This window comes from Lepisosteus oculatus, chromosome 14 (genome assembly GCF_040954835.1).
Source record: "Lepisosteus oculatus isolate fLepOcu1 chromosome 14, fLepOcu1.hap2, whole genome shotgun sequence".
Lineage (NCBI taxonomy): Eukaryota > Metazoa > Chordata > Actinopteri > Semionotiformes > Lepisosteidae > Lepisosteus > Lepisosteus oculatus.
Window position 1 is genome coordinate 49,812,777 of NC_090709.1, and position 17,850 is coordinate 49,830,626.

The 17,850-nt window shown below is 43.0% G+C and overlaps 4 non-coding genes and 1 pseudogene across 4 annotated transcripts; 4 read left to right on the forward strand and 1 right to left on the reverse strand.

The window, feature by feature from the left end:
- Positions 1–69: 69 nt before the first annotated feature.
- Positions 70–142, forward strand: trnav-cac (transfer RNA valine (anticodon CAC)). The gene has a single exon. It is a non-coding gene; the product is annotated as a tRNA-Val (tRNA).
- Positions 143–763: 621 nt separating this feature from the next.
- Positions 764–835, reverse strand: trnad-guc (transfer RNA aspartic acid (anticodon GUC)). Its single transcript has one exon. It is a non-coding gene; the product is annotated as a tRNA-Asp (tRNA).
- A 1,022-nt stretch (positions 836–1,857) lies between these two features.
- On the forward strand, positions 1,858–1,930 carry trnaf-gaa (transfer RNA phenylalanine (anticodon GAA)). The gene has a single exon. It is a non-coding gene; the product is annotated as a tRNA-Phe (tRNA).
- Positions 1,931–2,039: 109 nt separating this feature from the next.
- Positions 2,040–2,112, forward strand: trnav-aac (transfer RNA valine (anticodon AAC)). Its single transcript has one exon. It is a non-coding gene; the product is annotated as a tRNA-Val (tRNA).
- A 7,450-nt stretch (positions 2,113–9,562) lies between these two features.
- Positions 9,563–9,681, forward strand: LOC138218032 (5S ribosomal RNA; annotated as a pseudogene).
- The last annotated feature ends 8,169 nt before the right edge of the window (positions 9,682–17,850 follow it).

Sequence of the window (17,850 nt, forward strand, 5' to 3'; positions counted from 1 at the left end):
AAGGCACTGGAAGCAGCTAAATCGCATTGGCGAAGCTCAGCGCTGGGCCGCTGGGCACGTCTTACCACCGTTTCCGTAGTGTAGTGGTTATCACGTTCGCCTCACACGCGAAAGGTCCCCGGTTCGAAACCGGGCGGAAACAGACATCTTTTGTCGCCAGGCACAAAAGGGGATTGGGGATTCGCCTAGCGCTGTGATCGAACAGACCCACTGGACCCACCTCTTAGTGTGGCGGGATCTGCACAGTGCATGTCACAGCGCATCCTGCTTTCACTTCAAGGCGCGTCCTGATGCACCCCAGTCTCCCGCGTGACAGGTGGGGACAGGTGACAGGTCCTATACTAACGAGGAAGACATCGCTCTCTCCGACCCCCGGCATCGTGTCCCGACCCACCGTGCTGGAAGCCGACGCGTGCTGTGATTCCTTTACGGAGCAGAAATGACAACCGAGGAGCCGAGAGATCATTTCAGCATTTCGCGTCTGAACGGAAAACACAAACGACCAACTCGGAATGACTTGCCTTTGACGCTTCTCAAAGCGTTCTTTGTGCATCGAACAGACCCACTCACCTCTTAGTGTGGCGGGATCTGCACAGTGCATGTCGCAGCGCTTCCTGCTTTCACTTCAATGTGCTTCCTGATGTCGAGTCGACTGCCGTGCGGAGGCTCTGAAAGCGAGAGCAATGAAAAGGTGCACGACGCTGTGAAAGAAAACAGAGAAGTGAAAGGCAGTCATTTCTCTAAGGAGGTGAAAGAAAAGCTACTCCCCGTCGGGGAATCGAACCCCGGTCTCCCGCGTGACAGGCAGGGATACTTGCCACTATACTAACGAGGAAGACATCGCTCTCTCCAACCCCCGGCATCGTCTCCCGACCCAGCATGCTGGAAGCCGACGCGTGCTGTGATCCCTTTACGGAGCAGAAATGACAACCGAGGAGCCGAGAGATCATGTCAGCATTTCGCGTCTGAACGGAAAACACAAACGACCAACTCGGAATGACTTGCCTTTGACGCTTCTCAAAGTGTTCTTTGTGCACGACGACTGCGCCGCCTAGCAGATACAAAGGGGTTGTACAACTTTGAACTAGCAAATGGAAGAGGGCTAAGCCCCCTCTCTTTTAGCCCAGGTTCGATCTGTCTCCCAGAATCACCAGGGCGCACACACACACACCCGTGCCGTTGAAGTGCTCTGCTTCATTTCTAAGGGCAACTCAACATTCACTCCTACCCCGAGTGCAGAAAAGACAGCATCCACAGCAACAACAGCTCAGGTCTCTGCACAGGAGCTAAGCTGCCCTCATCTCCTCTGCTCTGCGGCTCCTGCGGAGTGGAGTCCTGCCTGGAGCCGTGTTTGCAGGCGGCGGCTCCCCGCGCCCTGTCTGTACGTCGTGTCCAAGAGCTCCTGGGAGGAAGAGAGAGCCCTCCCACTCGGGGGCTTTTCCACGGTCTGTGTGAGGAGGGGCGGGTGTGTCCAGTAGCTTATCGAGCGGAAGCCTGGGGCGGCGGAGAGCTGTGATCGTGCAGACCTTGAGGTGTCACCTCTTTGTCTGCTTTCCCGCCCCCCCTCCGCCCAAGCTCTGCTCCAAAGTAGCCCGGCAACCCCTCACACCTGCACGTGTCACAACCTAAGGTGCGGTCATGAGACACCCATGGGGTGTCGTTCTGTTCTTGCTAATTGTTTCCTGCCCGTCGCAGGCAGGAGTCCATGCGAGGAAGATGCGCTGGACAGAGCTCAGAGGGCGCAGCTGGGTGGTTTTCCTTCTGAGTGACGTTCCTGCAACACTCTCCCGCTACTCTTGGTGCGCTCATGCCACAACACAGGAAGGCTGGAGCAGGTGGCTGTGGGCTTTGCGCACTGCCGAAATAGCTCAGTTGGGAGAGCGTTAGACTGAAGATCTAAAGGTCCCTGGTTCGATCCCGGATTTTGGCATTTTGTTTCATCGCGCCCTTTGTTCCTCTCTCCAGCGCCCCCTGCCTAAAGTGACGCGTCCCTTTCTCAGCCCGAAACGCAAGCGAGACACCAGCAGCAGCCCCTGCAGGTTTCCGTAGTGTAGCGGCTATCATGTTTGCCTAACACGCGAAAGGTCCCCGGTTCGAGACCGGGTGGAAACAGGTTAGTTTAGAAGACAATGTACCAAAACAATATATGCTGTCTGGGTCATTAGAATTAGCTGAAAGTAACTGATAAGCTTTGAATAACAAATCTAGTTTTTCTTCTCTCGCTCTATGATGTAATCTGTTTTCTCTTAGAGAAAGGGGAAGTTTTAGAAGGGACCAAGTGCTGAACTTTTTTACAGCGCAACGTCTTATAAAAACCCTGTACTGCTTGTAACAAATTGAGTCTCTGATGCACTTGGCGAAGTGGCAGCAGGGCTCCCAATATTGCAATATTGAAATAAAGACCTTACTCAGGTGAGAACTCTCTCTTGTGGCTTCCTTGACAGTTATATTTCCATGACAGTTTGGGGGCTCGTCCGGGATCACAAACCTGAACGCGAACGGCTGCTGAAACTCCATCCGGACCCGGACAATTTTAGCAAATTGGACGAACCTCGGAGGATAAACTGTTTATCCTTCCAGAGACGCGTCTGGAGAATTGGCAGCTGTCTGACGTCAGTAAGTGATCCTTTAAAATTAATAGTTTGAGAAGCGAGCCACAGGGGTGTTCTCACGCGGGTTTGATGAGTCTGGGACTCATATAAAGAACTTATCTTAACACAGACGTGTGGTTTTTGCTCTGCGGAGTAGTTAATGTGATAAGGTTCTAAGTAAGGCACCGATCGGTAAAAATGGGAAATTAAAATTCAAAGACGAAAATGGGACCGAGCAGTCCAGTAAAAGTACATGTACGACAAATTCGGAGAAACAATTATAGCCTGGGTTAGGGAAAAAATTATGTTCATGAACTGTAAAGCTAGGGTAATAGGTGTAAGGGAACTTGCACATAATTTATATATGATAATTAGGGGCCCATAACTATGAAGGATCTTTGTAAGTGAATCAGAATGGACAGAGGAAAGTTGAATTAGGAAAAAGAAGTTTCCTGAAGAAGGGGAAACTTAGAAGAGAAGGAGAAGAAATGAAAGAAAATGAATTGGAAAACTTATTTAATGGAAAGAGGAATCACAGAAATAATGGGAAGCTTAAAAAAAAAGACTAGTCTTGAAACTAAAGAACAGCAAGCTGCAGCTAAAGTCATGGCCATGCGTACTAAAAAGAAAAAGTCTCCACCGAAATTAGAAAGCGGTCCGGAGCCACTTGTTTGTGAAATACCAATGTGCATTTTTCCAGGTCCAGAAGGAACTCCAGCATATGTACAGTACATTGACATTGGTCTCCTAGTGAATTATTTGCATTAGTTAAGTCTTTTCCTTAATTGCCTGATGATCGTAAAGAATTTAGAAGAAAGGCAAGCGCCTTGTTCTTGATTGTCTTAAGCCTAACTACAGTGACATAACCTTGTTGCTAGATCATATTGTTCCTAAAGGCTTACAACGTCCTCTAAAAAGGAGGAGGCAGATTGGCGGATACGTGACCCAAATGATGAAGAAGTATCCATCTAAATTAAACCACACGGACATGGAGAGGAAAAGTTAGGCGGCCGCTTCTAAAAAGAGGTAAGGACTCCTCTTTTCTAAAAAGTCCCTTGTCCTCTCCATGTTGCTGTGGTGGGTTCAGGGTTTTCCTGAAGCTGAAGCGAGTACAACAGAAAAATGAGTTAATGGTGTATGTGTCTTAGATGCCTGTTTTTTGAAGGTGGGGTAGAAAAGGAGGGATTGCTGAAGGAATAGCATCTCGCCCTGCCCGTGCGAAAAAATCCAGGTGTTGCATCCTGGTACACGACTGCAGTACGGCTGAAGGTAGTAACTAGAACTGTACTTGCAGAAGAGCCAAAAATGGTAACTCGATTCAACTGTGTGTTTAAAGCCAGGATTTGGAACCTGGTCCGTGTTCCCGTATTGTGATAGTTTGTCAGTTTGTCTTGACTGGGGGATTCCGCGGGGCGCGTGGGAGACGTGAAAATGGTTAGGTGTGAAGGGAAAAAAAAAGTTTGATTAATCCAAAGTGAAATTTAAAAGAAATATTGACTGTCAGACGGAATTTAGGCTGAACAGGAATGTAGAAAAGTGTATGAACCTTTGGATAAAAATATTTAGAGGAATATTTGAGAATTCAACAGAATATCATAGATGAGACGGAAAAATCCCTGATGGAAAAGCTAAAAGCAATGGCTGAACGAAACGAAGTTGTATATGTAGAAAAAGAAAAAGCAAAAGAAGAAATAGAACGCCTTGAGAGAGAATCTGGGAGAAGGGTGGGAATTAGTGTGGAGATTTTTGAAAGAGCATTACCCACCGAAAACTGATTAGAGAAAAGTAACAGCATGTCAGCAGAAGGAAGTGAGGATGTTTTCAGATTTTACAGAAAGGTTTATAGCTTTATGGATAGTATACTCGGGGTTAGCCGATGAAAAGGAAGTGAATGAAGATACTTCCACAGTAATAAAACAAATTTACTTGAGTGGGTTAAAACCTGATGTTGCCAAGAATGTACAACTATGCTTTCCTGATATTACGAACAGAGACAGATGTGATTTAATAACTCGCGAAGCATGCATGCAGAAGTGGGAGCGCTGCAAATGGGTGGTAAAAAGACTCCCAAGGAGGAGAAAAGGGAGCCGCCAGTTTGTCGAAATTATTGTGCGACTTGAATGTTATACCGAGATATAAAACCTCAAAGACAAAACTACTAATAAGCTGGTGTGCAGTTACTAAAAAAATGTGTTTTTTGGAGAAATTGTAAGAAAGACGCTTGATTTCACAATTAAAGAACTTGTCAGAAGCTGAAACGAGAGAACTAACAGTTTTAATCGAGTAAACCCCTCTGTAGCCTTCCTAAATTTATCTCAGGATTTAAATAAAAGTGAAATAATCTTACAGTGTGCAGTAACTGTGGGGCACAGGAGCACAGCTGTCCTGTTTTTAGACTAAAACAGCATAAAGATGTGATATAACGTTTTCTAACGGATAACAGGAGGCTACAGGAGAAGGAGTGCAAGGGTTGTGTTTAAAGCAAATATAAGCTGTCACAGTCTGCTTGGGTAAAGATGTACAGTTTCAACTACTGATGTGGGTGGGGGACACCCCAGACCTATTTTAGGCCCAGACTGCAGCATTTTATAAGGAATTACTGCATGAAATAGCATTTATGTAAACTAACTCAATAGAGTTATGTGATATTGTGATTGTTTTACCTAATGAGGGAATCCATAAGGCCGGGCTACTCCAAGTATTGGATCTTGAGAGGAAAAAAAGGAGTATAAAACCAACTACATGATAAAGCCAGGGTGAATGCCTTCTCAGAACGAGCTTGTCTAGTGACGTATTGGTTTAAGGGGGGTAGTGCAGTCTAAAGACAAAATTGCCTTGACCCCTGCAGCAGAAACCATTTTTGATGTTTTGAAACAAGCTTTCTTGCAGGCACTGGCCCTGGACAGGATTCCCTCAGACGGATCATCTGTATGTAATCTGTGTGTAAGTGAAAGAAATGGATCGTGAGCTGTTGTGCTGGTGCAGGAGGCATGGAGATAGGCATCGTCTGGTGGGTTATTATTATTCAGGACCCCTTGATGTGGTGGCCAAGGGCCCGTGTTTATGTGTTGTGCAGGCTACCTGCCTGGCTGTATAAACTGTGAATAATCTGGTGTAGAACTAGCAGACCTGGGTTTGTCTCTGAACTGTTAGAAGCTTTGCAGCTGCTGACTGAAGTAGCTGTGGTAAAGTGTAAATCACATAATAAAGAAATGTTTCCAGTAACTCGAGGGAACAACTTTGCAGATGTAGCTGTCAGGTGAGCAGTACTTGTAGAACAGGAGTCTGAGACCCCTGTGAGACCTCTGTTGGGGAAAAGGGGACAGCTACAGGATATTCAGGCTGAGGCCTCTAAAGCAGAGAAAAGGACATGGTTAGAAAAGAGTGTGGTGCTGCCAGCACACTGGACGCTCTGCAGGCCCTCACAGCCTAATGCCCTTTGTAGCTCGACAAATGCACTCTGTCGGACACCTGGGTGTGAGTCAAATGGTGTGCTGGTTACCCAAACCTGGGTGGGGACCGTGTTTGAAGCAGTAGCCACTTATGTGGTATCTCAATGTGATGCTTATCAAAGGAACTCAACTACAGTTCAGGTGCAGGTGCTACAGCTCAAAAGGCCTGCTCCTGAGAAACCTTTCAGGCAGTAGCAAATGTTTACAATTTACAATTGTAAAGGGAAACCTTGGCTCTTATCATCTGTTTTCCCAGTGGGTTGCTGTCACTGCCTCTGTGTCTACCAAACACTTGATGATGGAGATAAGCCCTCGGTGGGCACTGCCCTACCGCTTATATTATGATCAAGGGACAGGCTGTGGCTGCATTATTCGGGGTGAGATGGACTGAGATCACCCTCAGTCTGCTGGAACAGTGGAATGAAGGAACAGAACTCTAAAAGATCGACGAGACATCAGACTGAAGGAACGCCATGGGATGCGGGCTGGATCAAACAGAACTGTGTAATAGAGCCTGTTTGATATCATCACAGGCCAATCAACGAAACTTCCTGGAGGGATGAATTTGGCTAATGGATTGTTGAATTTGCTAATTCTCTATTGTAGTATTGTAGGTTGTTAATTGAAGTGGTGCACGGGGCTGGTGAACAGGTGCTGGACGCTCCTGGAGACCTCCAGTAGAGGGAAGACACGACCTGATACCTGGCGAGTGGGGTGTGGGTGTGGAAGATATATCCTGCCAGATGTTGCAACCCTGCTGGGAAGGACCATATCAAGTGCAACTGACTACCGACTCTGCCATCTGAGTGACAGGATGAGATCACTGGATCTACGCATTGCGCCGACACCGAACCACTGCACCAGTGTTGTAACAGAAGAAATAAGGTTCCTGATCCCGAGATGAAGTAAAACAGATGAGTTTATTGCATGCAAGGAACAATAAAGCCGAAGTCTTGTTTCCCGCAAGAAACAACAAAACCGAAGTATTGTTCGCCGTACTGTTACAAACTTTTGGGTTATATAGTGTTTTCTTCTCCGTTTCTGACGACACTCGGTCTGATGGTAAAGAGGGGGGTTCATGGTATTTGACCAGTTTACGATGTTCTGGACAAATGGTCAGTTTAAGATTACACCCAGGGGGGTTCCTAGCTTGCATCTGCAATCCTTATCAGTTAACCCCCTTTCCTGCCATAAACCCCAGCTTGTGACTTGGAAGTCTAAACCCCCTACAGAAAGGATTAAATTCAAACCCCCGTCTTCACATCTTTCTTCACCAGAGACTGAGTGAACATTTATTATTATATTGTCACTGTTTCTGTGTTTGTTGAGCTTCCTGAGGGGGGGCGACAGTGTACCTGTTAAGTGTAAGGAGCTTTACTTTAATAAAATGGGGATATGGAATCAATACTTTATCAGTCAGCCACAAATAATAATCAGAGCTCATGTTGGGATTGTATTGCTATAAAAGATGGTCATGGGAGTAATCCCCTTTGATAGAGGTGATTATTTAGGTTTACTGGCATGGGAAAATAGCCCTGCTTTTAGTCTGTGTGTAACTCAGATGTATTAGAATGGAAATAAGTGTATGCTCCTCGCTATAATCACAGTTTTAGGCCATTCTCTATTAGGGTGATAGACAGCTGTTTAGGTGAGCAAAGACTAAACAGTACTTGTATTCTAGACAATTATTAGCAAATTAATGACTTAGCAAAGCACATCTATGATGAAGAAAAATATATACCATAATTAGAATCCAGATGATTGGGGCATTGGTGCATGGCTACAGTCTGTGCTAGGAACCTGGCGAGGGTCTCTGGTTCAATACAGATTTGTGTGTCTGGTATTATTCGTTACGATCATACTGTTAATATCCTGCTTGAAAAACATGTGGACTAAAGCTGCTGCTTCTGTGCTAATTGTATGCCCTGAAGGGATCATAAAGGTCAAAAAATGATTTCATGGGAAAGGTTCTCTTATCTAGTGGCAGAACCTGATGGGTAGAACAATATAGTTTTAAGGGGGGTTACCCTTGGGAGTGATTCCCATAGATGCACATTATTATTATGGTTTGTTTGTTCATAATAAGATGTTTTGCAGGAACGGACCAAAGAGAAATTTTACAACTTCAGCTAGAATTGTTCTGCAAAACGGCACAGCTGAGTCAGTGGAACAATGTGTAGATTTTTCTAAGAGTTATTACCCAGCTGTTGACCAATCTTGTAAAAAATAAAACCCTAAGAAAAATGCTGGGCTCCAGCCCACAGGGATTTACCTGTGCTGTAAGAACTAATGCATGAATAAGGAGACTGGATTCTGGTGAAAGACTTCAGGAAAAAGAAATGGTGTTCACTCAAGTGGAGGGGGCCATGCCAGGTGCCCTGTATTCATGCTTCCCACTGTAAAAAGGTCACAAATGAACTGAGCAAAGCGCAGGAGTGATGTCTCCACAGGGATAGATGGAGATCACATCCTTGGGACTGATGTGCACAGCCTTTTTCCATTTTATGTGGAAGCCTGTCATCACCCAGAAAGAGGAAGAATCTAAACGCGAAGCCTATTTGTATACAAACTGGCTGAATGAAACTGATAATGAGGGGGATATGAGTAATTTGTGGTATAAACTTATAAATCATACTGTAAAGTTAAAGAAATGTAATGCATCTTGTTATGTATGTGCTTTAATGCCTCATTCTACAGCCTCACCCATTTCTCTCCTGGTTAGAATCACTGTTTGGGACAGGGGGAATGTTTTTCTTTAAGTTACTAACACCGATTATAGTAGCTGTGATACTTGTCTTCCTGGTTTTGTGTTGCTGTACGAAATATATTATTCCAATGCTTTGAAATATGGTAATGAATATGTTTGCGCATCAGTATGTTCTGGTAAGAACGCAAGAATCCGAAGTATGGGAGCCTCCTGGGAGTCCATATGAAGAATCTAACTTTTAATCATTTTCAAGAATAAAAAGGAGGGAATTGAAGTGGAAATCTAATAAGTAAATTGATTCTTAAAAATGTAGAGAGCTTTGAAAAAAATATATTGGTGCTTTTAGATAATATATTTCAAGGATGTAACTGCTGTGCTACAGTGCGTGCAGAATTTTAGAAAACAGTTCGTCAACAAAGTACACTGTTTAGGTTAGTTTAGAAGACTAGTTTAGATGTACCAAAACAATATATGCTGTCTGGGTCATTAGAATTAGCTGAAAGTAACTGATAAGCTTTGAATAACAAATCTAGTTTTTCTTCTCTCGCTCTATGATGTAATCTGTTTTCTCTTAGAGAAAGGGGAAGTTTTAGAAGGGACCAAGTGCTGAACTTTTTTACAGCGCAACGTCTTATAAAAACCCTGTACTGCTTGTAACAAATTGAGTCTCTGGTTGCACTTTGCAGGGCTCCCAATATTGCAATATTGAAATAAAGACCTTACTCAGGTGAGAACTCTCTCTTGTGGCTTCCTTGATAGTTATATTTCCATGACAATTCTCTATAAGAAGGGTGCCAGCGAGCCTTGCTCTCGCTTACGGCCACACCCCCTTGAGCACGCCTGATCTCTTCTGATCTCGGAAGCTAAACAGGGGTGGGCCTGGTTAGTACTTGAATGGGAGACCGCGTTGGAATACCAGGTGCTGTAAGCTTTTAAGCGCAGGAGGCGCCCTATCCCCGCTCGCTCATTCCCCTGTTCACACGTGCAGTGCGGCTTGTCCGTCTGTTTATTTGTCAGCTTTGGCGAGACACGGGTGCTTGTGTATTAGCGTGAGCGTTTTTTTTTCTGATCAGGAACAGTTTTACAAGTCCGCAAAGGATCGAGGAAAGGTTTATCGTCAGCTGAAAAGAGACACAGCAGTTCGGCTTTGGAGACTTGTTCGGCTGGCGTTCGGGGAGTTGCGTTTTTCAGAATTGTATTGAGATAGTTTTCCACAGAGCTCAGATGTCAAAGCACAGCAGCAGCTCTCCACAGCGATCCTCTATAGCGCCCTTTCTCCCGCAGCTCCGTCCTCATTGGAAGGAAGCAAGAGTGAAAGGCTGAAGTGAAATACAGATGCAGCCATTCAAAATGAGCGTTAAAAACCCGCGGTTCAGTAACCAACCCGCAGGGCACCGTAGGGCACCGCGGTAAGTGATTTGCTGGCCAAAATGACCGACAGGGGCACTCGTGGTGCATTGGTTGGTAGTGCAAAGATTTAATCATTTAATGTCTTTACTGTGCACGTTTCAATCCGCTTAGTTTTGAATATTTATATGGAATTTTACCACTAAAGGGAAATTTTAGTAGCTGAGCATAAAAAGAAGAGGAGCATAACGCATCTGAAGGTCATAAACGATATTAATTTAGGAACATAAACATTACTGTATGTACATAAACTGTACTGTGTATGGCTGGTCTTGATTTGTTTAAAGAAAAAATACACACCAGTCTTCCATTTCTCCCTAAACATTTTAAGCATGAAAGTTTTATGAAATGGTACCCAAATATGTGATTGCTGTATAGAATGAATTTTAATTTTTAAAAATTATTTAACACGAAAATTAAGCTGTTTACATCTTCCGCCTGAGAACAGTCACCCGTTGCTACCCAACGCAGAAACACAGCCACTAACTAGCAAAGAGAGGACATTAGCTAGCCAATATGACAAAGAAATAAATGATTATTTTGTTTATTTCTTTTGCACATTTATTTGAACATTTCCATCGATTGTACAAGCACTTGGAAACTGTCCAATCCCTAGTTCATCAAGCATTTACCGGTCTGGCGCCGGTCTGTGTCTTCTAGGATATAATGCCAGCGAACTCTTGTTTTTATGTCCACTATAACTACGCTGGGCAAACGTTCTGAGGTCAAATTCTTCCAGCACGGGGGTACCTTTAAAGCGGAGACGACGGCACCGACATTTTTTGGCGCACCTTCTCTTTAAAGCCCTGGCCAAATATGAAGACAGTACGCACAGTTATAATTCAAACGGAATTAAAAACTACACATCCCAGTTACCATGGTGGTGCTTGTGATCAGGGCGAAAAATCAGTCACATGACTTTGGGGCAGAGTTTCGAAAGCTTAACCTATCAGCAATAAAGCGAAATTTAAACGATAGGCTACCTCAAACTGTCAGTTACACGACTGTGTATGTCGCTTAAGCCACTCCTATTTGGCATTTTAGTTATGGAGGCAAGAAGACGCCCCCCCCCTCTCTCTGGGTGTCTGATTTGCCGCCATCTTTAACTGTTCGGTGTCCGAATCAGAGTAGCTACGCGTACGAAATAAAGTTAATCCCAACTACAAAACATATATTTTTGTGGTAAAAGGGCGCAAAACATCAGTATTTACTGCTATTCATTACTGTACGATTTATAGTTGAAATCTGAGCCTAGATATAAAGTTAGATATAAAGTTAAAATCTCGACAAAGCAATGTAGGAAATACAGAGAAAATAAATCCTTTCTGACATCTAAAATCAGTTTCGATCAAGGTCTCTAAAACGAACAAGAAAAAGAGGATTTTCGGAGGGCAATTACGCTGTGTTTATATAGAATAACTGATTTATGAGCAATCTAATTTCTTGTTCGTTTAAAACAGTGAAATGCCAGCTGCAAAAGATCGCACCAGAAACAGCACTCTCTCTGCCTGTCATAGACATTCAGGAAAGGCTGAATGAAGTCATGTCAAGTACAATAATTCGGTGATCAATAATAACAGTTGTAGGACAGTATATAAGGAGGATAAGGATTTTGAAGTTGACTCGAAATCTGATAGGTAACCAGTGCAAGGACTTGAAAACAGGTGTAATGCATCCCTGATAGGATTCTTGCTGTCATATTTAATTTCCCCAGTGAACAGGATGTGCATTTATTAATTCTAGAAAAAAAGCCTTTCTTGATTTCTCTAGTTCTAAGTTTCTCTAGTTCCCTTTAAAATAAACTATTATTCCACAATGCAGAGTATTACATGGCCAGTATTTACACATGATATTTGTGATTTAAAGAAATTAACACAAGCAGCTTTTGGAGATTTAAGTGTTGGCTGAGTTATTGCAGGATAAAAGACTAGAGATGTTGACAAGAAGAAGATAATTTGGGGAAAGCTGAGGAATACACTTATAACAAGAACACTTCCTAATGAGGTTAGGCATACTTTTGATGAAGATGATAAAGTTAACAGACTATATGTTTACATAGATACTGAAATAAGGATTGTATTTTAGATTATGTGTAGTTGCTGGCATTGAACTGTGTGTTGGATGCACATGAATTGAAGGAATGGGCAAACATAGCTGATGCGGATCCACAGAGCCAGCATATTAAGATGTTTATAATTAGAGGCAATTTGTTTAAATAACTAAGTATGGATACTGATGTGCAAGAGAGGTGGAAAGGCTGTTTCCTTAAGCCAGGACTATAAGATATTTTATTCTCAGTGAGATGCTGCCATTTCATAGTGGGTTTCTAACACTGTGTATAGTTCCATCCACACAGTGCCTTTACTTCCATTTCTAATCTCTTTATCCAGTACAGAAGATTTGGAGCCTATCCCAGTAAGCAACGGACACAAGGCAGAATACACCCTGGACATAGCGCCAGTCCATCACAGGACAGACAGACACAAACACACACACACCAGGGCCAGTTTTCCCATAAACCAATTAACTTACCAGTATGTTTTGGAGTGCGAGAGGGAGTCATATCACACATATGGAGAAAAACCATGTAACCCAGAGAGAACATGTAAACCCACACACACAGGATGGCAGGAATTGAACCTAGGACCCCAGTGCTGCAAGATAGCAATGCTAACCACTTCGCCACCATTATAAATGGATGGATATCTTAGTTATCTTTCTAGTTCACAGGTTTGCATGCATAATTTAATTTTGAAAGCCACTGAGACATCAGGTACTACTGTTGTATTTATGAAAAAGAAACAAAACAAAAAACATACTAACAACTGTGCCATCCTACTCCTTAGTTAATACATTTTATTTTAACATTGTTAGCAAAATATTTTGAATTATATTTAACCCTATTTTTTCTTTAGTTTTGTATTTAACTTATTATATGATAGTCAGACTTAATGTATATTTGAACAATGAAAATATATTTTTACAAGATTTTACATTAAGCACTTAAAATTAATATGGTTAATAATAGTAAACTGTAACATGCTGTAACAAGATCGGTTAAACTGCGAAGAAAATGCTTTCAGAGAAAATGTTTCAGGTGTGAAGAACATAGATCTCCAATGCAATTTCAACCAAACCTATTCCCACACACCCTGCCCCCACTACCATTAGAATATACACAAAGCACTGAAATCTTTCAAGCTAATGATCAGGTGACCAGAGAGAGAGCGAGAGAAACTCCAAGGGGTGCGGAACCAGGGAACTATTACATGGAAAACGGGCGATCTCCCCAGACTGTCCGCCCGTTTCACTGTTACCTGGATACCTCTTTATTTAGAACTCACTAACACTGATTTTTAGTTTAGAAGGATTCAAGTAGGGTTTTAGATGAAAGGCAGCGACCTTAATCAAGCCCAAATCATAATTGAACCCATTCAGAGCCTACATTACATTTTAGCGTTTCATTCTGAGCAGAAGACCCTCACACCTGAAGAAGGCTTGCGTTTTCTCTCTTCTCTTTTAAGCATGTGTACAATGTGTAATACAATTACAATGTGTAATTACAATGCTGTAATACAATTTGAATCGTATGAGGGTGGGGGGGGAGGGGGAGGTGTCTTTCGCTGGAAATCTCGCCTGCTTCTACTTTACGAGTACAACCCCCTCTCTGCCGGAGTGCTGGCTGTGACGAATTAAACCGGTTTCACAGGTTTCAATCACAGACCATGTGACATGGGAGTCAGGAAACTAACACACAGCGCCACCGGATTTGATAACGCTATAAAAACGCTATAAAATAATGTGACTAGGCACAGAACAAGTTTACAGCACAGTACAATAATAAATGCTGACCATGACTTTAGAAGCATAAATTGCTTTACACTCAATTTAAACACAAGCTGTCTTTAGCCCTCTAAGCTGGTTCATACAGAAATGTAGAGATCCAGGCTCAGAACACACAGCTTCATTAGCGAATACATATGCAGGACAACTAGAGAAGACGTTTTACAGAGGATGGATGTTTAGAAACATCCCATCAGTGACATCACTGAAGTCAACTCCTAGGTACTGTAACTGTCGTGTGGATAGTTTCACAAGAATCAGACAAAGGTTTAAGCATCGCTTGTTCTAGATAAAACTGCAAAAAAAAACAACAACCCATAATGTACTTCTTTGCGGCTCTGTTTGCCCAAATCATATATTCACAACGTGAAATCTAGAAAATAATATTACGTAACCAAAATCCGCAATATGGAAACAGAACCTGTGTAATTGTTGATAGATGATGTACTCGTAACATTTTTTCAAGACGAACTACAACATTTAAAAAATGACTTGTATGTACTTGATATCTCTAATCAATCCACGGCGACATTGTTAAAGCAGAGTCCCAGTAAAACGAAACTAAAACGCCCTGGGCATACCGTTTCGCGCTTCTTATTAGTTGCTCAAAAGTAATTTGACCGTATGAAATGCATAATATAAACCTAATATAATGCATAATGCATAATATAAACATAATATAAAAATGCATAATATAAACATAATATAAACCTAACCGAATGCCACATTTTTACCATGGACATCACATCTCTGTACACCGTCATTCCCCATAATGACGGCCTTACAGCCCTCAAGCACACGCTGGACACACGCACAGTGCTTGATCCACCCACCCACACCCTGGTACGCCTTGCAGAATTGGTCCTCACACTGAAGGCATTCTCTTTCAATAATCTTTTTTACCAACAGGTCAGTGGAGTTGCCATGGGCACCAGAATGGGACCCAGCTATGCCAACATTTTTGTCGGCTGGGTAGAAGAACGCTTCTTCACTTCCTACACTGGCTATGTCCCTGACCTCTACAAACGATATATTGATGACTGCGTCGGTGCCGCCACATGCTCTAATGATCAGCTTGAATTCTTCCTGCACCATTTCACCAACTTCCACCCGTCCCTCAAATATACGGTTAACATATCTTCCACCACTCTTCCGTTTCTAGACATCCACTTGTCTATCAACTACCCCCGACTGTACACTTCAGTTTATTATAAACCCACGGATTCACACAGCTACCTCCTGTACAGCTCATTTCACCCCAACCACACTAAAAACTCTCTTCCTTTTTCACAGTTCCTTAGGTTACGACGATTATGCAGCGACGACATCGACTTCGAAAACCAAGCCCTCGAAATGAACTCATTTTTCATCAACAGAGGATACCCCAGCAGTGTGATTGACAGGGCCCTTGCCTGAGCCAAAAACACCCCCCGGACCATCAACCGATCAGGAACTCCTGCCGTAACAACTGCATTCCTTTGGTGCTTCCTTACCACCCTAACACACTTCCTATCCCCAGGACAATTAACCAGAACTTTTCCATCCTACAGGATGATCCCTCCATTGGGGCCCTCTTTTCTGATCGCCCTATCATCTCATATCGCCGACCACCTAATCTGCGTAACCTCCTTGTTCACAGCTCCCTTGACCGCCCTCAGCTACCATCCACACCAGGCACTTTCCCTTGCAACAGAGCTCGCTGTATCACCTGCAAGTACACAGCCACCACCACACTCATTCAAGGCCCCTCAGGACAATTCCGCATCACCCAGACAGCATCTTGTACCTCCAGCAACCTTATTTACTGTATCTCTTGCAGTAAACGCCCAGCCATCTACATTGGGGAAACAGGAAGGAGACTCGGAGACCGCTTCAGAGAACACGTCAGGGCTGTGAAGATTAAAGATCTCTCCAAGCCCATTGTTTCTCATTTCACCTCTGACGGCCACGACCACTCTAATCTCTCCGTCTGTGTTCTCAAAGACGGTTTTCCGAACTCATACATCAGAAAGACCACCGAAACTAAAATTATTCTGCAGCTAGGATCACACATTCTCCCTTCCCTTAACGACAGATTACTGTTCTTTTAAATTTTCTCCATTCATTGGAAGTTTCATTTCACACCTCTCTGCACCCATTCTGACTTCACACCTTTTGATTGGCCTCTCTTTCCGTCCCCTGCTCCCGCCTCTCACTCCTCCTCCCTCTCAACCTTTGTTCTCCCGCTACTTTACCTTTGCCTACTGCCCTGCCTCTCTCACACCTGAAGAAGGCTCCACAGCCGAAACGTTGTGTTCTCTTTCTTCTTTTTTTCAGCATGGAATAAACCTAGAAACATATACGTGAGCAGTATTTACGTACTGTAGTATCGGTGTTAAGACATACCTCTCAAATACTGTAAATCAAGTTAAAAATATCTCAAGACCGATTCTGGTCATAATGAAACCATGTTTCGTGTATGTTTTCTTTAAAGTACCGAGACCAGCCATATACTGTATGTTTATGTTCCAAAATTAATATCGTTTATGGCCTTCACACGCGTTGCAGTATGCTCCTATTTTTTTAATGCTCAGCTACTAAGATTTCCCTTCAGTGGTAAAATTAGATATGAATATTCAATACTTAAACGGGCACAGTTAAGACATTAAATATACATATACATACTGTATACAGTACAGTTTTCATACGGTAATATGTTTATGTTCCTAAATCAATCTCTTTTATGAGCATGTGAAAGGCATGGTGAATCGATTCTCAAAAATTACTGTACTTTGCATGATTGGAAACAAATGCGTAATTTGTGAAATGCTTTTGTGTTACTTTTACAAAGATGGTCAATGAAAAAAAGAATGTTGACCAGGGCAATACTTTGAGTTTACACTTACAGCTTGTCCAAGGTCATTCATTATTAATACTATTAGTAATATCTTCGTTAAAGACTTTGATGGCCACAGCTCAAACATGAGAGGTTGAGCTTTATTAGCTCCACCTTGCGGAAATTCCGGATACTATTATTTTGCTTGTCGTATTATAGGAGAATTTACGATAACTCGCGGTATTTACCGGTAGCTTGCGGTAGACTGCGTACAGCGTACCACAAAATAATGCGGTATCGCCCGCGCATTTTGAATGGCTGCATCTGTATACAGCATGTCAGTTTCGTGCAAATATTTCAGATTAATGTAGTAGCAAAATGTGCTTGGTCTAAAGCATGGCTAAAATATAATTGGGTTGTTTTCTTATTTTTTTCAGCTATACTCCAGTTTTAGCTGTTAAATGACTAGCATTTGCATCCCCATGAGGAAGTGAAAGAAAAAGAGAACTGCTGTTGGTTAAACAGGATTGAGGAAAATGAGGAAGTACAGGAATGCAGAAAACAAAAGGTATGTTTTCAAGAATGTCAATTTTGCAATGCCATTGTCCTTTTAATGGTGTATGGGGTGCACTGGGTGTTGCAGAGTTACAGAAGTTCTGTCCATAATCCATAAAACATGCCTGGACTACCTGGACTATGGAGTCTTACCTGTACCTGTTCCTGGAGGAAAGCGGCAATGGCACAGGAAGAGAGGTAAGCAGGCAGGTGTCTTGGTTAGAGTGAGACAACACAGCAATCACACTCCACTTCTCACTAATGTTCAGTCACTTGACAACAAGCTGGACGAGCTGAGGTCAAGGCTTGCTTTCCAGAGGGACATTAAAAACTGCAGTATGCTAGCATTTACCAAAACCTGGCTTTATTCATCTATTCCAGACATCGCTATCCTCCCGAGAAGTTTTTCTGTCCACCGTCAGGACAGAACAGTGGACTCAGGGAATATCAGGGGCAGGGGTGTGCATCATGGTTAAAAAC